The 24,255-nt window shown below is 47.8% G+C and overlaps 1 non-coding gene across 1 annotated transcript; it reads left to right on the top strand.

Moving 5' to 3' along the window:
• The first annotated feature begins 1,824 nt into the window (after positions 1 to 1,824).
• Positions 1,825 to 2,010, top strand: LOC132247971 (U2 spliceosomal RNA). The gene has a single exon (XR_009459346.1). It is a non-coding gene; the product is annotated as a U2 spliceosomal RNA (small nuclear RNA).
• Positions 2,011 to 24,255: the final 22,245 nt, after the last annotated feature.

Genomic DNA, 24,255 nt, shown 5'->3' with positions numbered 1-24,255 from the left:
GAAAGGTGATGCCCATTAAGGAGGCAGGGCTTCTGAAAATGTATCTGCCATCCTGGAAGCAGGTTAGGAGGGTGCAGCAGCAGATCTGCATTATTTTTGGTAGAGTAAAACAGAAAAGGTGGTGAGAAAACAGTGTATAAAGCAAAATATCTGGGATGGTGCAAGCTGCCATATTTGGGGGTATTTATTTGTGTTCATTATGCAAGAATGGTTGCAAGGGAGGTGATGAAGGGGGAAGGCAATAGGGCAGACGTTTGCAGGTTCTAGGTGGGAAGGATGTTACAGAGACTGGGTCTGTATGGCGGGAGCTAGAAGAAGTTGTGGGTATGGAAGCCATGGCTCCGCTACGGGAGGTTGGAGAATGTCATAAGAGCAGAATAGCTAGAGGAGCTGGGGCTAGAAGGGTTGGAAGAACAGAAAAAAAAGTTAAAGGTGATTAGAAGGAGGGATAGAGGAAGAGATGTGAGGGGTTTGACAGATGAGCAGACAAGGGAAGTGTGAAGGAGACAACAGATGAGAACTTGAAAAGAGAGCACGCAGATACTATGTGGAAGGCTGTAAGGCAGATCCTGCCAGGTAAGGCTATATAGCATAGACGGGACTGTTGAAGTTGGCAAAATGCCGGAGGGAAAGCAGCAATGGAGAAGAATCGGCGGTGCGTGCACTGTGGGAGTGTTCGTTCACAAGAGAGGTGTGCAGGGTGTGCAGAGGTTTCTGCAAGTCATGAAAATGAGTCTGAATAGTAACTTATGAGATAGTGATGTATGGATTAGTTAAAAAAGGACCAGAAGAGTGGAGGGTGAGGGTTTGGATAACTTGTATAAAGGTAGCAATATGGAAAGTAAGGAACCTGCTGGTTCTTAAGGGACTGATACAGGCAGTGCCGACGCACAGAAGTTTGGCACCTGGGGCAAAGCCTGCAGTGGCAGCCCACCCTAGCCCTGTGCACAGATCTGGGGGGCATACACCCCACCATGCTTCCCAGAGTGCACACAGTGGTGGGAGCCTCTCTTCCCCTGTCCCCACGCTCCCCAAATGAGTTGCTTGTGGCTCCATCCCCTGTCCTGACCCAGCTGGGCAGCACCTGTTGGTGCCCCCTTTGCTTGGGGGCCCGGGGTGGTCACGCTGCTCGCCCCCTTTACCACCTCCTATGGCACCGGATACAGGACTGCTTACAGCTGGTGCTGTGTGAATTGTGATTTTTACATGAAGGAGGGAGGAAGGGAGAAGCAAGTGGAACGGAAGAAGAAAGAGGCAGCATCTCTTTAAGTGAAAAGGGAATTGATACTGCTGTGTTGACTGTGCTGTCACACAATAGATTGTAACATCAGTTTTGAAGTTATAATGCATGTTTTGGGATGATGTAAGTGGGATCAAAGTGGCTTCATTGTGGGAATAAGTTGTTATATGACAGAAGGGTGGGGTTTGGAAATGACAGCGAAGAACATGGGTAAAGAGGATGCATATGGATTTAAAAAACATTTAGTTGAGGTCCTTTATGATTGGATGGGTTCATATGGATATTTTGTAATGTCATTTGGAGTGGTTTTGTATGTGTGAGGGCAAAATATTAATGGTGTGTGATACCATTTGGAGTCGGTTTGGTTTAAATATATGGCTATGTAATAATGCTATGTGTTGCTAATTCAACTGAAAATGTTGTGTTTGTGTATGTATGTAGATATCGTGTGATGCAAATCTGTGTTGGAGCTGTGGGACTGCGGATACGTGTGAAGCAAGACAATGGTATTTGAGTTGGCTATATGTGGGTTTGTGTATAATATTGATGGTATGTCATGTTGTTGGTTTTATGTTTTGTAATGAGTACATTTTGCTGTTAAAAAATAAATAAATAAATCTGTTCTTCTCAGTTTAATCATTGATATGTCCTCCATGTGAGGTCTAATGCATTAAACATATTTTTGGCACCGGGACAGGGCCTTGGAGCTTGTTCCTGCCACTCCACTCATCAGCCCAGTATAGCACCCAGCTCCAAAAGCAGTAGTAGCAGCCAACCCCAGAAAGAGTTGGACCATGATGGGCCCAGTTAGGGGAGCCTGAGCCCTGACTCCTGGCTGCCCAATAAGCAGGCCCTATGAAAAGATGGGACAGCCCCAGCCAACATGTGCGTGTGCCTGCCCACCAGGCAGTGGGGCCAGCAGGCTTGCTCATGTGTTTGGAGGCCAGGGCTCACAGCCACCCATGGCAGGCAGGCCCACCTGGGGGAGGAAGGCCCACCTGCAGGCAGGCTGTGCAGGTGGCAGGCAAGCAGGTCTAGTGGCCAAGTCCATGGAGCTGGGTAGGGGCCTGCTATGTCCCTGTTGTGTCCCAGCAGCTGGTGGGGCAGTATGGTATCAGTGGATGGTTTTCAACTTGGTCTAATGGAGAAGGTGTCAGAATTGGTTAAAGCACTCTTCCAGCGTAACTTGGTGTTGTAAGCCTCAGCAGCTGAACTAAATCCTTTGCTCTGTGCAGATGTCCTGTGTTTGCTAAGTCAACTTTGAATTTTCTGTCTCTCCCTTTGCTCTTTATGCTAATACATACCCAACACAGCTGGCCTGAGAGGCTTAATTCCTGAGCTTTTGAAGGTGAGTTGAGATGCATGGCTGGAAGGTGTACTAGACACACCTGAGCACTGACCCTTTCCTGAGTAGCTAGATACTATTCAGAGCTAGAGGACAGCAAATGGGGGCTTAAGCATTGTACAGTGTGGGATGCTCAGAGGACCAATCCGGAAAGCTTAGTGTCAGCCCAAACGCTGAACGGGTTCAAAATTGTATCACCTTATCTTGGTGAACTGCTGAACTGTTCCAGGAGGTTTAGCCCACTGTCAACTGGCTTGTACACCTCGATGCTTGTGGTTCATATGGCGCTTGAAACTGTCTACCTGTTTGCGGTGTGTGTGACCAATTATAGCCATTCCTATTATTGATTGTGATCCTGCAGTAGTTTTCCACCAGGTGCTGCTGCAGTTGAGTGGGTAGATTGAAAGCTTCCAGTCCAAGCAGCACCTCAAGTTTGAATCCTCTGCTTATGACTACTCTGGTCTTAAAACTCTGCAAGGGCTCTAGCTTACTTGCTCCCTGTCATGCTGGGCAGTCCTGAGTGTACTCCTAAGGTAAAGTAATAAGCAACTATCATTATGACACTTGTTACTAACTTATCACTTCATAACCAATCTCTCAATCACACCTGGGAACTAGAATGGAACAAAGCAGGGCAACATGGCCCAAAAAGCTGTCGTGGTATAATTTTTTTCCCCCCGTACCTTAGAAGCATCAACTTCAGGAAATGTGAAGCTGGGTACCCCCTGTGAAGCATGGCTGGCTACTTCACAGGTTGGAAACAACTCGTCTACTGCTGGGCAAGTAGGGACTAAGACTCTTTTGAAAGTCAGGGTTAAAAGGCATGGGGTTTCTCAGCAAGACAGCGTTATTACAAAAGTCCCTGCAACAGGGCTCCAAAACTTGTCATGTGGTATGTCTAGATGAAGTGCTTTGCTCCTGGTTTAAATCAAGCAAGGGCAGAAGAACTTAAGCACGAAAGCATGCAGCTTGCATGAAAGCCTGAGATGACCTAGAGCTGTGTGTTTGGGGTGGGAGGGGAGGTGCTGCTTGCTGGTGTGCTCTGTGGTTTTGGTTTCACTTGTTTAGGGCTTTCCCCCTTCTCTGGAGTTAGGGCTGTCTTGTATCCCCTAAAGCTTTTGAATCTCTAAATGCCACTTAAAAACAGAAGGCAAGTGTTAACCAATGTCAAGCTGTCTGCAGTGCTCATCTCTGGTACTAGCTCAGCAGGTTACTAATGACCACTGAACTACCAGCATGGACCTTTCTCTTGCCTCTGTGCCAGGCAGGGGAGGAGTGGGGGACAATCTGTTGGGAGCAGATCTCACTTCAGAGATCTATGCTAGTGGAGGCTGGAAGAGTAAGGCTATTTAGCTGGGCTGCAAGTTTCTGAAAGCCATGGTCTTGAATGCAAAGAGCTTTCTTGGGTAATGCAACCTAAAGGGTGTCAGACAGATGTGCACCCCTTGCTTGTTCCATCCCACTGGAAGGAAGACCAAGCCTCCTTTTGTGTGGTTAGGTTCAGCTGCATGATTAGCTAGAAAGCAGCCAAACTCAGAAGCCCACTGAGCTTGAGTGCTTAAAACTGAGTTGGGTGTGTGGTGGGAGAAACCTCCCTAAGTTTCGTTGTCTAGCTGTAATTTGATAGACAGACAATGCGGGTAAAGAAAGACAGCTGTTTATTTGCTCGAGCAAAGACCATAAAACCAGCAAAAGGCAAAATGGCCCCCCCTCAAGGGTGAGGCGATCTTTTGTACTTCTTACAATAAGGCAAGACTTACAGGGTTAACAAAAGCATTACTTGGGCGGTGCTTTACAAACCTTTGTAACAGCATATTTCTATTAAGCTGAACTAGCACTTTTTAAAAACTAAATGTTAATTAACAGTAACATTATAATATGTTAGCAAAACCTTACACAGTAGTAGATACTTCTCAAGGACACAACCACTGCACCCAGAACAATGGCTTCCCTGTCTTATCTTGCTTCTTGCTGTAGCTGATTTTTCAGCACACAGACACAGATCCACTTTTTAACTCAGAAAATGCTTAATACAGTTAAAATGATTACTTGACACAAGCAAAGGCTTAGCTATCATTCTGCCTTGTGGTCAGCTGCACTGCTAGGCCACAGGTCATGCCTTGTATTCAGCTGTAAAGCTAATACTTCTTAATAATCCAAATTATTGTTAACCTAACAGTATGCTATCAAAAAACTATTCTATTTCAGGGTAATAACAAACCTGCGCACTACAAGTGGGCAGCCATTTCCTCACGAACTCCCCCTCCACCCTGCCCCCCATACCTTTTTTGCTTGCTTTGCTTTGCTTTGACTGGGCAGCAAGCCCCTGGGGTTTTGCTCACTCATGCTCATGCATCCTTGCAAAACCCTGCCTACCTCTTTGTCCTACTACCTTTGGGTTGTGTGGATTCAATGTGAAGATGAGGGTGAGAGACTGAATCTTTTACCCTGCACTGGAAAATGTTCCTGATCGCTTTGCAAGGCTGGATTAAGGTCAGCAAGATTAGGGCTCGAAAATACATGTGGAGAAGGAGAACCGTCTATCAGCCCTGGAAAACCAAACAAAACCTGCTGTATTCTGTGCTTTCCGTAATTCAGCCTCGGCCCCCCAGCCTGGGTTGACCAGCCCCAGCCTGGAGCCAGGCAGCTGCAGGAACAAGAAGCTTCTTCCTCAATGGGGCTCCTTCCTGGTACCACGCAGCTTCTCCCTGCCCACGAGTGGGAATGTAGGTGAGGGCCCGCGGCTGGGGCAGGGGCTTCAGCTGGAGGAAGGGACGGGAGCACGGGGGTGCTGGTGCCGCTCGCTGCAGGGGCACAGGACTGTGCGCTGTGGGTCCAGGGGGCAGATTGCTGCTGCCACGTGTGGGCAAGATTGTGGGCTGCGCTGTGCCAGGAGTGAAGATCCAGGGCCCTGCACACCACTAACCCTAACCCCCCCTGCACCTTCCCGCACACCCCACCAGACACACACCTGCTCCCGACCCACCCCCTCCGCCTTGCCCTCCACCTGCAATATAGAAGGGAAAGGTGGTATTTTGAGCAGAGGTGGGTGCGTGGATTTGATTCCCCAAATAGAGATGCTGCCATATCTTAGTCTCTGTCTGTGGAAGGCAGAGGCCAGTTGGCCTGGCGTGAGGAGGGGGTGCGGTTGGGGGGAAGCAGCTGGAGCCCTGTTCCCACGTGCCCCATGGTCAGTGTCCGAGAGGGAAAGGGTCTGGGGGTGGGGGCCTTCACAAGTTCCACGGGGCTTTTGGCGAGGACCCCATTGTTGGAGCACTGCAGGTGCAGGGAGGTGTGGGGGTGGCTGGGGGCCGGGGTGCAGCAGGAGTCTGGGCGGATGAAAAGTTGGGAAGAAAAGGGGTTGTGGGGAAGGAAGGAGGCTGGACATGTGAGGAGCCGCAGTGAGGTTTGAATGCTTGGAGGTGCTGGGATGGGCCCAGGGGAGGGGGGTGGGCAGTGAGGAGTCAGGAGAGCTGGGGCATGAGGGGGTGCATCTATGCAGGAAGCAGTGGATTTATGGGCTAGTGAGGAGGCAGGGCAGGACTTGGAGGGATGTGAGGGGCTGGTGGGTGGAAGAAAGGGGCACTTGAGATGGCAGGGGCAGCGTATCGGGGCAGAGAGAGGCACTGGGGGCCCTGCAGAGGGTCTGAGGGATGCCCATGTGGGAGTGCTGGGAGCAGCAGCTCTGTCTGCAGCCAGGCTGGGGTGGGAAGGTAACAGCTATACCTCCCTAGCATTATGTGCCCCTGCCCCCCCTGGACGTGGCAGTGACCCCCCAAGGTCTAGATTTCTTTCTCTGCTTGGATTAGAAACTGAATTTGTAAGGCATCTAGTTCCTTTATCATTGGTGGAAAAATATTCACTGTGTTACTGAATGATGCACCACACAGCTTAACTGCCCCTCCTCCCCCTCTCCTGCCACCTTTACAAATCTTACAACTGCCCCTGGGGCCCAGTGAAACCATGTACCCAGCAGCTCTTTTTAAATCAGAAGTGTACTTTATAAGGTGCCCTGAAATACCTGCTCGAATTCCTCCTATTTTATACTGTCTCCACACGCTGTAAAGGTGGCTGGCCCTGCATGCGAGATACGGGGGTTGCAGGCAGCCGGGGGCAGCTCTGGAATCCTGGACCCTGCTAAATTTTCACCCAACACGTTCTCAGCCCTGGTCTTCGATCTCGGGGAATGGGGCAGACGAGTGGATGGGGCGACGGTTTTCTAGCGAAGTCAGTAGAATCAGCCCTACCGCCAAATGAACCTGCGTGTTCCCTGTGTAGGAGGCGGCCAATATTTGAATGCGAATGAGACAAAGGACACGATGGGGATGCAGCAGGATTCGCTGCGCCTCCTGAACTTATGTGGATCATACTTCACCATTCTTCATTTTGGTGCCCCCAAAATTGTAACTGCTGCCCCTGAGATGCCAGAACTGTGATTCTCCACCTCTTCAGACACGAGGTACGTCTCAGTAAATGTCAGCTTTTTTAATACTGTTTTTCAAGTTTGGAAAAACAATAAAGCCGGCTTTCTGTTGCAAAGCCCTATGAAAGACTGCAAGAAGTAAGGATGTTTTTGCTATTGTGTGCTCCTGTTTGAAATCTCTGGGTTTATCTCATGAGTCATGTTTGCACTTTTAACAGTGTGACCTGGTGAGGTCCCCTGTGACGCCTGTGAAAGGCTCTCAAGGCACCCCAGGATGCTAGCTCCCTGGTGGAGAATCGCTGCACTGAGCTCCCCAGACCAGTTCAAGAGACTGAGAACAAGCAAAGCACTTGCTGTAGCAAAATGGCCTTTCCTCATAGTGCTGTTTGGAACAGTCCTGCCCTGTGATACCAGTACAGGGCCCTCCATTCTCCTGGTGTGCTGCCTTGCTGGCCTGGAGCAGAAGGGCTGGTTGATTTGGCCCAGACTAAAAACAGTAAAACATTCAGTTAGTTGTCCAGGAGCAGCTAGTTTTGGTTCATGTGCAAAACTGTACAAACACCTGATGCTTTGTTTCTCTCTATCTTTATTGAGGGCGTGGGGGGAGGTATACATGCACTCTTTGAAGAAAGATTTGATGTTTTCTGTAATATGTTAATATATCTACTATAATGTATTGAATCTAAAATATGCACCTATACTGGTGCTATGATGACCAAAACAGAAATCCTATGTTTAGGGAACTTCAGATCTGAACTGGCACTTGCATGTGTATTGTTCCTGTACTGAAAGCCTGGGCATCGCCCTGCAAGCTCGGATGATTCAGATCTTGGGTACAGAACAGACTTGACAGCTTCTGTCCATCGCCAGTGAAGTGAGTCCCACTTACGGTGGGCACTAAAACTTGTAGCTTATTTAGCTTCATGGGCATAAAGTTCCTTCATCTTTTGCATTCATAAGGCTTTAACTACAATCTTGACTCTACTGACACACTTGTCTCTCTCTCCACAGCTTCAGGCCCGACTTCAAGCTGCAGTTCTGAAGTGAGAGACCCAGAAAAGGCTTGGCAAGCTGGGTGAAGAGACCTGGGAAGTCAGCAGCCTTCTGGAAGTTTGAAACTTCTGTGAACAGATTTACCAAAGACCTGTCAGCTGTTGCTCGACTAAGGCAGTGGAAGATGGACAGCCAGCCCAGGTGCCTTTGTAACAACAGACCAGAGTCCCATGGCACTGCTCTTCTCTCCAGCAGTGGGCCAACCACCTGTTCCCCAAACCTTGGGACTTGTCAGGCTGTGAAGAGATGAGCCTGCAGCCCTTCAGGGATCAGGACTTCTTTTGCAGGCTTGGACAAAGACTTAGGTACAGTCACAGTTCCCTTAATTATCCTTGCCCAGTTGAGAAAAGAAGCAGGTGACGCATCTTCAGCCTGATGCCTTATTGTCGCATGCCAAAAGCAAGACAACACATGCTTACTCCAGCGTGTGTCCAGCATCCCACAAGAGCACAAGGCAGACTGTACTAACTTGAAACAAGGCTGCCTCCTAAGTCCTGCCATCAGAATGGTAGCCAGGGGCCCTGGATGAATGTAAATGTCTTGGACCCTGAGGAAGACTTGATGACCTCCTGAAGGTGCGGGACAAAAGCAATGAAGCAGCTGACTGGACAGAGGTCTTATTTCGATGCAGTCCAGCGCACCTCACTACCTCATCTCTGGAAAGGGAAGCTTCTGTGGCCCCCAGTATCATGATCTAGGGTGAGCCCAGAAGCTAGCTGGAGGGTAGTGAGACGTACCTCGGCCTTGGCTCACACACATGGATCACTGTGCAAGATGGATGCAGGAAAACATTATGCTGGGGATTTTAGGCAGGATTCCTGCTAACTGGACTAATCTGCATGTATCCTGGTAGAAGGAGTACCATGTCTGTGGCTGCAGCGTTTAGCCCCGTTCCATCTTGACTGCAGCTCCCGGTTCCAGTGCCAGACCCCTCTGTACCCCCAGTTCCTAAGAAACCACTTTGGACTGCCCATATCCTCCAAGTGTTTAATCACTAGGTCAGACCACCAATGCTTTAGTCCCTGACAGTTTAATCCTTTTGGAGCTGTGGGGCAGGCCCTGAAGTGCAACTACAAACTCCACTCTGTCTGAGAATTACCAAAAGCTCCCTGGAGCCCCTGAAAACTAGGAAACAATTGCCCATCTCCAACAGGCAGTTCAGCAGCTCCGGGCCCTGACTGAATACCTGAAGAGGAAAAACGGGACCTATTTGCCTGCCTGGAAGAGGCACAGGGCAAGGCTGGGCAAGACCTTCCCCAAAGATGAGCTGTCAGGCAGCAGCAGAACTTGCTTTTGGCAGCAGGGCCCCAGCTGAGGCCAAAGTCCCACTCCCACAGTACTTGAGCAGGATGCAAAGAAGCCTTTTGACATTCCTGAATCAGTGTTGCCTGCTGTTTTCACTGTGTCCCCTCGCTGGTCTCTCAGACCAGGCCACAATGGGGCTTAATCTTTAGCCTGCTTGCAGTGGGGAGTATGGACCTGGACTTCCCTGCTCCTAGAGGCCTTCAGTCCTTTTCTGAAAGGCTTGGATGGGTATTTTGAAAGCCAAGTCCCATATATGTAGCAGGAGTGCCTGTCCACCCCCTGAAGTTCAGGTCTGCAGAAATAGTCCTCTAAAATCTTCAGCTAAAGGATTGAACATGTGCTGGTTGCATCCCATGGTTGCTTGGGGACTTTGAGTGAGCTCTGTGTGGATCAACCACTGCCTTTCAGAATGGTGTCTGGAAAAGATGGCCTGGCAGAAGGGACCCCACACCATAATCCTAGGTCCCCTGGTGCCCCAGGAAGAGCAGAAAGAGCAACAGATCCTGAGATGGAGAGCCCCATCTGTCCGAGGTAGAATAACTCATGGTGGGCAACTACCCTTTGCTTATCTTGTGGAGCACAAGGACCTTCTGCAGCCATCCACTGTGCAAAGCACAGGGGTCCCCACTATAATGGCACAGAGGCTTCTGGTCAGAGCAAGGGGAACCAGGCTGTGTAATGGTTTTATAACCTACTCCTGCCCATAATTTGCTCCTTTAACCTCAGGGGCAGGGACCGCTGTAGAATGCAGCCCTTTTCTGTTGTTGCTCACCCCACCTTGTCAGTAGTACAGCCAACAGCCCTGGCCCTGGCCTGGCGGTTGACTGGCTTTTGCTTCAGGGTCCCACTCTATGTTTTCTTTTTTTTCTGCAACCCATTTCCTTTTCCCTTTTCAGCAGCTGTATCCAATTCCATATGTTGTCCCTCCACATCCCTCTCCCTCACCCTTCAAACATCTCTTTTGTTCCTCCCTTTCCTTCATACAACCCCATTTCTACTCCCCAGCAAACTCAGCATGGTCAACATTTTGCAAAACTTCCTCCATCTGGTCATCCTTTTCTGATTCAGTTAGCAGTTTCGCTGCCTCAGTGATGGAGTCCTGCTGGGTTCCAGCCTTGGGTGTTTCTTCAACAGTAAAAATGCCCAGCTCCGGCCCACTGCCCCGGTCTCTTCCTCCTCTTCACTCCTCTCTCCCTCTTCTGCAGGTTCTCTAGCACGATTCACATGTGACTTTGGATACTGTCTACAAACATGTCCTACCGCCCACTCCCACCACATAAAGGTCACATTGTAATTTCTCCTTACACACAGCTGCTCTGTGCCCATTACCACTGCACCTGTAATAAATGGTGAGACTGCAAAATGCAGCCAGGTGCCCTTCCAGCCCACATCGGGTGCAGCGTTTCGGTGGCCCATAACAAATTAAATATCCACCCTGGGGCCCAATGGCCCAGCATGCTGTGATCACTGTTCATTCAAACGCTTCCAGGTAGGCCTCCACATTGTCTTTGATGGTCATCTTGGGGATCCTGAACTTCTCAGAGGCTCCTAACACTGCAGCCTGTTGGGCCTGTATCTTTTCATTCAAGTCCTGCTGTCGGGTAAGCGCAGCTATCCGTGCATCCGCTTCTTGGGCCCAAACCCAAATCAGCTCCTTCAGCTGTACCTGTTGAGCCTGCATAATCCGAACCCTCATTTCGTGGGCTTGTTGCCAGTCTCGCGGGACCGGTATCCTGTAGCTGGGTGGAGGGGTCCTCCATCTCTCAGGGCTGGGTTAGTCAAGACTTACAGTTATGTCGGGTCTCTTCTGTTTCCTGGCCAATGCACCACTGTAAGGGGGTCAATGTTGTGTTGCCCAGAGTCACGTTGCCTTTCGACTGGAATAGTAGTGTCTCGTTGTTGTAGACCACCTGCCATGCCTTCGATGTTATGAGAGATACGTCTAGACACTCCTGGGAGACAAGTGAGAATGGTTATAGACTCAGGGTATCAGCGGCTCTTCGCAGGGCTCTGCCATCCCCATCCCCTGTCCTCACAACACCTGATGTTCTGGGCATTGTTGTTTGCCCCTGAGGTCAATATTCCTTCCCTCGTTTGAAGCACCTTTGGCTAGGGCCCATTTCTAAGTGGCTGCTTGCCCCTTTCTTCCCCGCACGGGGCCCAAGTCAGCTATCTTTCTCTCTTCTGGTTCCCCCGTCACCCTCCTGCGACTGGGCCCACTCTCTTGTCCCCCACCTTTGGAGAGTAATTCTGCCTATGTTTTCTTCTTCCCCTTAGGTCACCGGAGTGGTTCTCTCCACCCCCCGGTACTGGACTTAACAGCTAATCGAGCCTCTTTGTTGGATCAAATTTCTCACTGGCTCTTGCCAGGTAAGTTGCGAGTTGGGGTCTCACTTTAGCTTCTGGGTCAGTCTTTTCTCTTCATCTGCTCACTGATCTCCTGTTCTTCTCCTCTCTGTTCCCTTGTTTCCTCCAACCCCTGGACCCTCCCTCAGCATCCCTTAAATCTTCCTTTTTCCAGTTGCGTCTGCTGTGGCAGCTTCCTATTCGCTACCCATCTGACCCAGCTGTTCCTGCTTTTCCTCTCTGGTGTGGTTTCCTTTTTTTTCCTTTTTCTTTTCCCACATCATTTTCCTCTTCCCAGGCTTGAATCCCAGAGGCTGGGTTTGCTAGGGCAGCCTTTGATCTGCCACGGCCCCAGCTGACTCCTCCGGTCATTTTGAGTGTGGCGTTTTGCGTCTCTGGGTTTGCCACGGCTACTCCTGCTCCTCGAGGTAAGTCTTTCTCTCTTGTTTGTCTCTCCTCCTGCCGGTGGCAGAGTGGTTCAGGCACCCTGTCATAATGATCAAATGGTTCAGCCTATCCTCCCCAGTCACTGAGTGCAGGTAGTTCTTAATAATCTTAAGCTTACTAGAAGTGTGTTCCCCAGATGCAACAGAGACTGGCAAGGCAGTTGTCATATTGAATGAAATAGTTTGAATGTTTGTAATAGTTGCCCATTAGCCAGTTCAGGAAGACGACAAGATTTATCTTCTTATCTAGGCCATTGTTTTGGTCTACGTGCAGAAGGTCCTGACTTTGCTCAAAGTCTTAACTCTTGAATTTTATCTTTAGAGGCCTTTAACAAAGTGAACATAAAAATGACCCTTAAGCAAACATCCCACATTCTGAGAGATCAAACCCTAGGAGCCTTTTAAAAAATTGGAAAGAAAGGAAATTCCTCAAAGTAATTAAAATGGTCAACAAAAGAAACTAATTACCAAGCAAAAGAATCTGTTAAGAAAGATCTGAGCCCAAATTTGGGAGTAGTGACAGGTTTGGGTAGGAGGGGCCCAAGACGGCAACTCACTCAATACAAACTGTAACCTACTGTCCCAATTTGGAGGTGACCTCACTTGCAGAACGACGAAGGAAGAATCGCAAGTGTAGGCCGGATCAGACCGATCACCTGAACCACCCTCTCTGTGAACACAAATCTCTTAGTTCACGCTGAAGCCGCAGAGCACCCGAAAGGGATTGAAGGAAGGGGACTTAGTCCTATCAGTATTGAGGCCAGCCCATTGAATTGTAATCCTGAGGTGAGCCCATTGAACCGTACTACTGAGGCCAACCCATTAAATTGTACTACTGAGGAATGAAGCCATATTTAGGTGTTTGGCTTCTTGGAATTCTAGGATGGTAAGTATATTATGCAAATAATAGTATTGATTCAAATTTAACTTTTAGTTGTAATTGTAGTTGTTTTTGTAATACTAATTCTTATAGCATTGTTTGGGAAGGAAGTGCATTTGGAGCATTGTTTCTGATATCTGTAGTTATTGTGTTTTTAATGTTTGTGGTATTTCTTAAAGCTAAGCAGTGTTATATGTGTAGCAAAGAAATTTGAAATAAAATTGTGTTGTATGAATTAAGTGTGTAATCATTGTGAAATCGTGCAATTAACCAACTACTCCCCCAGCCAGTGCATCAAACTAATCAGTAAGTTGTGTGGGATTTTCTCTATTCCATAACCCACTAGAGATAGCAGTGAGCATTTTCAAGCAAATGCATATTTGAGGGAACACAGATTCTAGATCTTTGCCATAAATCCAGTGGCAAAACTCAAGTGCAGTGCCCATGGCTCCTCCAGAGGTGCACAAATATGAGTCTTTTCTGATTTTGTAAAACAGGCAAAGTTCTTCTTGCAACTCATCCTTGTTCACATCTCTTGGGTATGTGGTGGACAGGCACGCTGCAAACTTTGTAATTTCTTCATCCTCTGCAACAGCTGGTGGGTCAAGTATGGGTAAGAACAAGCTTGAGAGTTTCTTCATGGTCTCAGCTAGGCTTCAGAGATCAGAGAGGAGCATATCCATGGCTGTGATGAACACTTCAACCCTGAATCTATCTTCAAGGGAAGAGATTGTGTGTTCTGTATTGGCTGGCTCATCGTGGACAGGCTTCATCCTTTGGATTCTTCTGTGTGTTCTCTTGAATTTGGTGGTGACACCTAGCCCCTCAGCGATGACCTTAACTTCGGTGAGAAGACTTGGTCAGGAATTATTCAACCACTGAATTTCTTTCAGGAGGCTCTTGACATGTTGCACCCCTTTTTCCATGGTGAGCTTGGATCCTTGGACAAGCTTGCTTTGGTTATTGATAGACTTGTACCACACTGTAGTCCGAACGATGCATCCTTCTCATTGCATTGCATCCAGTCTCATTGAAACATCTCATTGAAACATCAGCCTGGGTTTCTGTTGTCAAGTCCAATTCTTCCTCAATTTTGAAGAGAGAATCCAGCAACCCTTTAGGATTTTTCACAAGGGGGTGAACAGCATCGATTCTCGAGCCCCATTGAGTTGTTGACACACAATGAAGAGAGAGTTCTGCAGTTTCCTGAAGAATTTTCCATCTTGCAGGACTGTATGAAAATACAGCGTACAGACTCTGTACATTTCTGAAATACATTTTCAATGCAGGGCTCTTCTCCATGGCCTGGGTACCACATAGGTTTAGAGAGTGTGCACTGCAGGGTAAACAGTGCCTGAGGATTTTCATCCTGTATCCTAGTTTTCACGCCCTGGTATTTCCCAGACCTATTTGAAGCATTGTCATACCCTTGGCCTCTACAGTCCTGCAACTCTACCTTTCACTCCACCAATACTTTCTTGATCTGCTCCACGATGTCTACTCCTTTCTTTATCACAGTCCACCATTTTCAGAAACCATTGCGGCACATCCCATGTTCCATCTTTTTCGTGTACATAAGAATCATATTTAGTACTTTCTTGGCGCACACCTCCAAATACTCGTTCTGACTACACCAGGACATGTAGTGTGCTTGCATTTTCTCCCCAGTCATTCAATGCTCCGTAATAGTTTTGAGGTGGCAGTTCAGATCTTGATTGTATTTACTGATGAACTGTACCGTAGAAAGGAACAAGCCTCAGTTGACATGCTCTAGGGTAGAATGTGATCTTCAGAACAGCCAATTTCGCTCTGCTAGAAACAGCATAATGTCAACCAGACCTCACAACACTTTACACCACTTTTCCTTCTCTGAATGTATACCCTTTTCAAGAGTATTACCAATGGCTCCTTTTCCACTAAGAGCATTTGTAAGATCTTTCCACGACCAGAATTGGCCTTGTGACTCTTCATTTTGTCATACAGTTTTCTCCAGTTATCATTCACACCCCCATGGCAGAATCTGCAATGGTACAGGGCTTGATTTTTTTTGTTCTGATCTTGGAAGAGACAGCATGGAAAGCAGAATAGGCCAGCTGGCTTGTGGCTTCACATGAGCCCGTCCATTTTCACGCTCTTGTTATTAGTCTTGCGGAAAACAGATGTAGGGAATGACTGTTTGGAGGAATCACGTGGGAAGCTTGCAGGTTTGGGTGGTGGGCCCTTGGACACAATTAGATCCCTCTGCAACATATCGAGATGCCCCCAGATGGCTGGGTCTTTAGAGAACATTTCCTGGTGAAGCGTCACAGGGTTTCTGGCTGTGGCCTGCTGGCTGGCCTCCTCCACTACTCAGGAAGGAAGTGTTCCTCCCTTAAGGCCTGGCCTCACACCACTCCTAGGCCTTGTCCCTGTGGTAACTGCCACAGAAAATTACTCTCCAATGGGACCTTAGCTGGAAATCTTAGCTGGTGCTCACGTAACCCCTGTAAGCTGAGTTGTACTTGGTTCAGGTTTGTGGGTGTAGCAGAGGATAAGCAGGCCTTGCTGTAGTATGCATTTTTGCATGTTAGTTATTATGTTAAAATGATAATAGTATTGAATTGATCAACCTCTATGATTGTATGAACAACTAAAGCTCCATTTTGTGCATGTTCCGTCCTTGACATGAGTAGATGAACTTCATATGCCCTGTGTACGTGAGAGTCTGTGTGAGAGAGGTGAATGGTGAAAGAATGGTAACTATTTGCATGAAAATAGAAGAAGATTTAACTGATTGTACAAGCAACAAGGCACCAATGTATAAGTTACCAGGCAGTAAACTAATTAAGCTCATTAATGGATGGCTGAAAAACTCATCTGCAATCAAGTTCAAAGAAGATAGTCAGAAGAAGGAATTCTGCATATCTTGCCTGCCATTTGAACTACACAATGCTTCAAGAACATAATGCTTCCAGGCAAATATACCAACTACACAATGACTGGAATTACCTCATTGAAGATACACTAGAATGACCTAAAGACTGAGCATGGAAAAACCCCGAGGCTGCACAGAGATTTGAAATCCCTATAGAAGTGAGATGCAGACAAACCAAGATGGGGAAGCCACGCTCTGCAACCTCATGGAGCAAGGGCATGCATGTCTGTTCTTCCCCCCCTCCTATCACCCTCAATAAGCCTTGACCTGGCCATCCAGTGCTAATATTGAGTAACATCTTCTGTTAACTATAACATCTTACTGGAGGGGTTTTGTCTGTATGTCTCTTTGTATGACTGGTGTGTCCAAGCTTATGTATCTGCTTCATGTAATCAATAAACACGGCATTTTGCCTTATCCCCCTTTTTAAGGTCTCGCTCTTCATTTGAGCTATTGGCAATTTTAAGTAACACTGCCCCTGTTTAAGGAAAAAGAAAATTTACTGCAGAGAGAGTAGACAGAGGAAGGAGGATTGTCTTTGTACTGTTGCTGGAGACTAAACTTGTATATTTAGCCTTTAATCCCTTGATTAAGGGCATTGTGAGACTGTTCTTATTCTTATGGGCCTTGGTAAGCAACTGCTGTTGTTTGAAGGACCAGAAGAGAGCAAGTCATCTCTGCAATACTCGAAAGCAAGATTTGCAGTTTGCAGCACAGGCTTCTTCAATCAAGCTGGACTTCAATATTTCCCCCCCAAGAGTTACATAGACAATTTGCATTTAAGTACTTTTTGAAGTGGGGAAATACGTGGACCGGAATATGTGTTCTGTCTAACGTTGTTATTTTCCATGGCAAATATAAAGACGATAATACATGTATAATTTTCATTATTATAGTCTTGCAAATTCATTTCTGACTTTGGCCGTTAAGAACACACAGAGCTTACATTCACTCGCTCCTTGAACGCGTTCCCCTGGAGGTCTTTCTGTGACAACAGGCCCGCTCTGCCACGGATCCCTCCTTAAAGCCTTCCCTGTTCCTTCTCTCTTCACAACAGACTCTGTAGCCAGGGCTACTTCGCCTAGGCCCTAGGCTTTGCCTATCATAAGCCTGCCTGATCAATCTTGTCTCTTTTGCTACCCGTAGATAAAGAAAGATGTTACCTTACCATGATTGGCTTAGACTCCCCCTTGGACATCAATGCGACCACCACTTAAGCCTCAAATGAGCATTTGTTTCACACGCAACTATTTATAATATTTACTTCATGGTTGGGGACGGGTCCCATAATGTCACGATTTCATGTTGAGACTGAAGCAATGTCATCTTACACTTTAATACACCAATTTCCTCTTTTTTATGAAAACAAAATACCAACAATTCTGGTGAGCAATGTCTTGGGGCGGGGGCCAATGGTACACACAGGAGCTGAGGCGGGGGGCCCTTGCCTTGCAGGGGCCTGGGGCAAATTGCCCCTATTGCCCCCCACCCTGAGCAGCCTTGTACCTTAAACAGGAACTCATGGTTAGCCCTGTTATAGGCTTTTTCCAGATCCAAATTCCCTAACATCTCATCCCATTTATGGCCTGTACAGCATGCCAACAAGTCTCTTATTAACCAATGGGTGTGTGTGACCCTTGGACTGCGCATATTTGCTCTGTCCCTATCACTTGCTCTAAAACCCACTTCACTCTTTTCGCCAGCACCTTTGTGAATAACTTATAATCAACGTTTAGGAGGGTTTCTTTCCCACCCTTTATATGTAAGAGTGCTACCACCCCTTTGGCAAAACCTTTGCCTACCTCCCCTTTTTCCATTATCTCCATAAAAATTTCCACTAGATTGAGTCCTACCCATTTCCAAAATTCATAGTAGAACCCTTTTGGTAATCCGTCGATTATTTGCTCCCATTGCCTTTAGGTTGCCCTCCACCTCCTGCGCCGCAACGTCTTTTTCTGAACCACTCTGCTCTTTTTCTTTATCCTGCTCTCTAATCCCTCCATGAAATTCTCTCTCCTTGCTGAGTCCAGTCCTCCTGCTTTATATAGTTCCTCACAGAACCTTGTAGTCTCTTTTAATATTTCGTTTTGAACTTCTATCCACTGCTCCCCCTCTACTTGTACCTTTCCTAATTCTCCCTTCTCTTTCCTGACTGTGATGCCAGGTATCGGTTCCATTGTTCCCTTTCCTCCACTCATGGCGCCTTTGCCAAAATCACTCTTTCTTGTGTACGCTTCTGGAACCACACCTCTACTTTGCGTTTTGCTTCCATTAGTTCCTCATTCACCGCCTTCCCCTGTGCTGCTTGTTTTAGTAATACTTGCACTTTCCCTTGTCTCTTTGTGAGTTCCTGCGTTCTCTCCCTCGCTTTCTTTTTCCCCAGAGCTTGAAACCATTCTTGTATTCTTGTTTGTTTTATCACCACCCACCCTTCCCATCTTGTGCGGAAGAATCTTTTGATTGTTGTCCAACCCTTGTATACTGCCACAAACTCCTTACACGCTTTGTCATCTGTTAGTAATGTTGTGTTCAATTTCCACACCCCCTTTCCCTTTTGTCCGTTTCCCCTGATCCCTATGTTTACTCTTACCATCCTGTGGTCTGAAAAACCCACGTCCACCACTGCTTTCCGCTCCACTACTACGCCTTGGGATACAAAAACAAACTCAATCCGTGAAGTTTTTCTTCCTCCTACTTCTATTCTTCTGAAAATGTTCTCTCCCTCCCATACATCCCTAATGCTCTCTTCTCGGATCCATGTCCCCAAAAACTGCCCAGTACTGTCCAATTTGCCATCTCCTACTCCCCCTCTCCTCCCACAGCTTTTCTGTCCCTGGGTTCAGTGATACAACTGAAGTCACTTATTAGCACCTGCTGGCCTCCCCCTCCCCCACAGACAGCGAGCTTCTTGAAGAAAGCTAGCCTTGCTGCCTTTTCTGCTGGTGCATAGAAGTGAAACAGCAGCAGACTTTCTCCTCCAGCTTCCCCCACTGCTTTTTGCATACGGCCTGCTACTAAGGTCTGTACAGACTTCACCTTTAGATCTGTCTTTAAAAAAAAATAAATTGTTCATGTTCCAAGCTAAATCAAGTCCAAATCCATGAGTCTGTCCAGGACCATAAGTGGCCCTACAACCAGCAAACATCCTCTAGCTCCACCAGGGGCTTCAGATGTTTCCAATGTCTTTTGGCAGGCATCCTAAGTGCAGGCCCAAGTCCAAAGGCTTGAGGTTTGGATGCCCCCAAGGTTTGCTTGTCCTCAGCCCTATGGCTACAGGAACAAGCTAGGGAGGAGCATCCCATTTCCATAAAGTGGGCTTAAAGCCCCACCACCTCAGTGGGTACTAAACCATGCTAGGAGAGCAGTTATCCCCAAGGCATTTAAAGAAACCTGCCCTCATAGATAGAGATACATTGTGTTTCTCTTGCCAGGCTTTTTTGTTTGTTTGTTTTTGTTTTGTTAACATAATTTTATTGAAAAGCAAACAAAGCCAGACATTTTAAAAATGACCGCAACAGAGGCCTCAAAGAGGAGGTTACAACAGACAACTGTCAAGGATTACATAGCACAGACATGATAAGTGAAGTCTCATACCACTTAAAACATGCACAGGAGCCAGGATCAGCCAGCGAGATGCGGTGGTAATGTCCCCACAACAACAAAAACCATGTTTTTTTACGTACCTCTTCAGTCATATGGCACTTATGCCAAAAACAAAATGCGAGGCGCAAAAACCCTCCCCTCTGTATCCCACACATAAAGCCCTCACCCACCCACTCCAGCACAGCGTGCCTTCCCGCAACTTAACCAATACCTATCCAGGGCTGGAACAACCTCTTGCAGTCCAGCCCTTGCCACAACCTCGCACCCCTTTCTTCCCTCTTGTCCCCATCCCTACCGCTATAAAACTCCAACTCGCGGATCCCTAAGTGCAAGCACGTCAATGTGGAAAAACACAGCCCCTTCAGTGCTAACATGCAGAGCACCTTCCACAGTGCTACTTTCATACATGTGATCGACACCCTCAGCCCCCACGTCCCATCCATCCCCTCTGATAACCCATACAAGACATTTTCAAATGTGACCCCATTCCCCTTCCCATATTCTTCAAATACATCACTGCCCGTCCCCACATCTGTTGAGCATAAAAACAGTCCCACATGTGTGACACCAACTTGGGCTGATCCGAAATCTCGCTTGGGCACTTGGGTGACCGTGGGCACTTGGGAGACCGTGACAATGGTAGAGCACCTGTCACACCAGCAAGATGTTCCACACTGCCCTCCATGCCAGCTCCTCATGCTCCCCTTTCCGTTCCCTCCTCACCACCCCTTTCCACACCATATTTATCTGCTCCCATTCCAGCTCTCCCACATCTGTCATCCTCTCCTTCCCCTTCACGAATTTGAATAGCCTTTTTGCACCCCCCAGCCCTTCAAGCCCCAGCCCGTCCAAGCTCTGCCCTGTAATAAAATTTCCCAGTCGCGCATCAGGAAGCGACATCCGCCAGGCCTACACCCCTCTCCACCCACTCCCAAACAACCCCAACCTTTGTAATAATCTTCCCTCCGAGAACCTACAGAAATTTGAAACCATCCCCGGTGCCCCCTTGCTTCCCTCACCACCGTTTTCAGGAAATGAACATAAACAAAAACTTCCATGTTAGGGAAACCCCATCCTCCCAGCCCTTCCTCCTTACACAATTGTGTCCTAGCCACTTTCTCTGTCTCCTCCCCGCCCCTGCAAAGACGAGGCACAAAGCCCACTGAACCTGCCGGGCTTGTAGTCGGGATCGGGGGTACACCATACCCGTGTACAAAATCATTGGCAACAGGCACTGTTTGATAACCTTCACCTTCCCTCTAGATGATAAGCCTCGTGTTCCCCACATCTCCACCGTGTTTCACCCTACCCTCCAGTACCTCCCATGTCCACTTCCCTTTCCCCTGGGTACCCATCCATACACCCGGTACCGTCATTTCCTCCCTCTCCACCTGCAATCTGAATTTCCCCAAATCCCCCCAATTCCCTACAGCCAAGACAATACTCTTCCTCACATTCACCCTCACCCCCGATACCTCCCCAAACTCATCCATTTGCTTCATCACCCTCTCCAGGGACACCTCATCCCTCACCCTGGACATTGTGTCATCCATGTATAACAAAATGTCTCCCCTGATCTGCTGCGCCAGAGGCTCAATGGCACAAACAAAGACAACCTGGCAACAGCGGACACCCTTGTCTTACCCTGAGTCCACTCCAAATGCCTCCCCCAAGAAACCCCTCATCGCCCTCCTATAAAATGCCCGGACTGAGCCCACAAATTTCCCTGGCATCCCCATCCCTTCCAAAACCCGAAACAAAAACCCATGCCCAATGCTGTCATATGCCTTTTGCAAACTGAGGCTCACAATTATAGTGTTCCACTTCCAGTCAGCAATGTATGACAACGTATCCTGAAGTACCCAATGCGCTTGTGTCATCCGCCACCCTGCCACCAGATACACTTGTTCCCCACCCAGCACCTGTGGTAGCACATCCCCCAACCTTGTCGCTAAGATATTTGAAAACAATTTATAATCCAAATGTAATAAAGTAAATGGCCTCCAGTACTTAATGTGGTCCCACTCCACATTCTTATAGCTCAGACCCACAACAGCCTGTGCAAACTCCTCCCCTACCGAGCCCTGGTCCATAATTTCCATAAACAGTGCCAATAGACCCCCCTTTAGTAAATCCCAGAATTTCAAGTAAAATTCCACCAGGATCCCGTCGACTCCTGGTGTCTTCTTTAACGGCGTCATTCTCAGCACCCCCAGCATCTCACTTTCCATCATTTCCCTTATCAAGCCTTCCGTGGGCAACTGGTGCTGCTTTAGTCAGGGGGAGGCACATGCCCCCTCTGTGACCAGTTCCCCCCGACTGGGGGGGATCCCCCCAATGGCAGACCTTGCTGCCCGAGGGGCCCCCCACAGCTGATCCTGCAACAGCTTCTGGGAGCCGCTGCAGCAGTCGGCCAGCGCTTCCAGGGCGGGCACCGGCATTCCCACCTGCTCCCCCTGCCCAAGTGGAGAGCATTGCTAGTCAGGGAGTGCACATGCACCCCCTACACATTGCCACTGAACCCCTCTCTCCCTTCCACACCCCCACCAAACTCTCCAGTTGTTCCTGCCGAGCAGAACAACTGCTCCTGTTTCCTGCAGAGCAACTCATTGTAATACTTGGTCACCTCCTGCAAAACCCCTTATGCATCTTCCATCCATCCGCTGTACAACCCCTGCCCCACAATCACCTGCTTCTTCCTTTTCATCTGAAAAGCAAAATACCTCCCCCATTCCTCCCCCTCATCCACCCACTCTGCCTTTGCCAGGAACATCCGCTCTTTCATCCTGCTCCGGAAACAATTTTTCACCCCCTCTTTTGCCCTTTCCCATTCTTTCTGCACCACTTCCCCGTTTTTCAACCTTTCCCACGGTTCTTGGATTTCCCCTTGCAAATGCACTAGCTCGTTCTTTTATCCCCATGCCCGCCTCCACCCCACTCCACCAAACCACTCCCTCACGTGCCCCTTAATTTCCACCCACCGGTCCCACCATGTTGGAAAAAATGGCTGCAAAGTTTGCCACTGCTGGTATGCCCTTTGGAAGGCATTGCACTGTTGGACATTGTCTAGTAAAGAAACATTCAATTTCCATACCCCTTTCCCTTGTTTGACCACCTCCCCAATGCCCACCTCCATCCACAAGACATGATGATCCAAAAAGCTCACATCAATCAGCTGCTTATTGCGGATCTCCAACCCCTCCAGAAGAGGTCATTTGTATAATTAGTTTCTGTGTACAATACTGAAAGTGTGTTGTAAGAATAACCTCAGGGAAGTCTCTTGCTGTTCACTTCTGCCCCCTATTTTCAGGGAACAAGAAAAGGATTCTTCAATGGATACGCTAGATGTACTCATTTTTTTTCACTTTGGGCCATACCACTTGTATTACGGTTTCAACTATTAACATGTTACAGAGGATTAGTACATTATTGGGAGAACTTTTAATAAAGAATCTATTAGAAATGACATGAGCTCAAAAAAGGCTAATGGGTTGCTGTACTGGTAACGATTTAAAAACAATTCCATCTAACGTGCTTATAAATTCTTAGATAAGATGCTGCTCCTGCCTGTGACATGCTGATAAACGAAGTGTTCATAAACCAGCTATAGAAAACCATCATAATGAGCAAGCAAACGGTCCAGGCTGCAGAAATTGTGCTGTGCTGTACCTGGTTAAACTGTGCTTCAGTGACTGCTGTTGTTCAAGGATGACCTCAGCTACACCATGTCACGAGATTAAAGTTGATAAAAAGATAGTTCTTTATGGCAGTGCATGTGCACTAGAAGACTTGGTGGCAGTGCATGTGCACTACACATTTATTTTCTCAGAAAACTGAAGGCCTTTTTCCTTTTTCTGTATGGAAATAGCAATTTGTCATCTCCATGTTCTTGCTGGAAAATCTAAAAACACTTCCTTTCTTACAGCACAAACATCTGGCACATAAAGGAAAAGGTCCTTTGCTTTGCCTTTGTTGCCATAACTGAAAGATCCCCACTGAGTGGAAGCCTCTTGTTGAAAAGAGTTGGGAGCTGATTGCTTTGATCCAGAAGGTTTACAGTGACTGCCCTGACTTCAATTGTGTTCAGTTGTGGTAGATAACCACAGCCTTGTATTGGCCAGCTGTAGGAACTGCTAACAAATGTTTTTGGTTGTGAGTGGGACACTAGCCTAAGGGAGACACTCGAGCAGTAGCAGAAGGGGACCAGATGAGCTGTGCCTTTGCAATTTCTAATTTGTACAGGAGGAATCTTGGGAATATACCTATTCCTTCTGCCAGTTTGGATTGAGGGTCCTAGCCCCTTGTGCTGTGGAGTAGGTGGTCAGGAAATGTGTTTGAATTACCAGCTCATTTAAGGTGTGCCATGAGACTACAGCAGGTCATTAGTCAATCTGTAATGTGTGTGACATTAGCCAGAAGTAAATTAGAGGCCAAATAACCCCTAATGAATTAGTGTGACTCAAATTTCACAGTGAAAATACACTGAGCACATAGTATTGGACTTCCAGCAATGAGCAAGAAGTATTACTGCAATTCTCCAAAGGGACCACGTGAGTTAAGAGGTGCAGACAGCCTGAATTGGTGATGAGGTGCAGGTGGAGAGGATCAGGCCCCTGGGTGCCTCACCAGCTGGAAGCAGTAAAGGGGCTAGCTGAGAGAGCATAAGGGAGGTGGTTGGGGTGGCTTTAATAGTTGGGAGG

This window comes from Alligator mississippiensis, chromosome 1 (assembly GCF_030867095.1).
Source record: "Alligator mississippiensis isolate rAllMis1 chromosome 1, rAllMis1, whole genome shotgun sequence".
Lineage (NCBI taxonomy): Eukaryota > Metazoa > Chordata > Crocodylia > Alligatoridae > Alligator > Alligator mississippiensis.
Note: the sequence above shows the minus strand (reverse complement) of the source record. Positions and strands in the feature narration are given on the sequence as shown.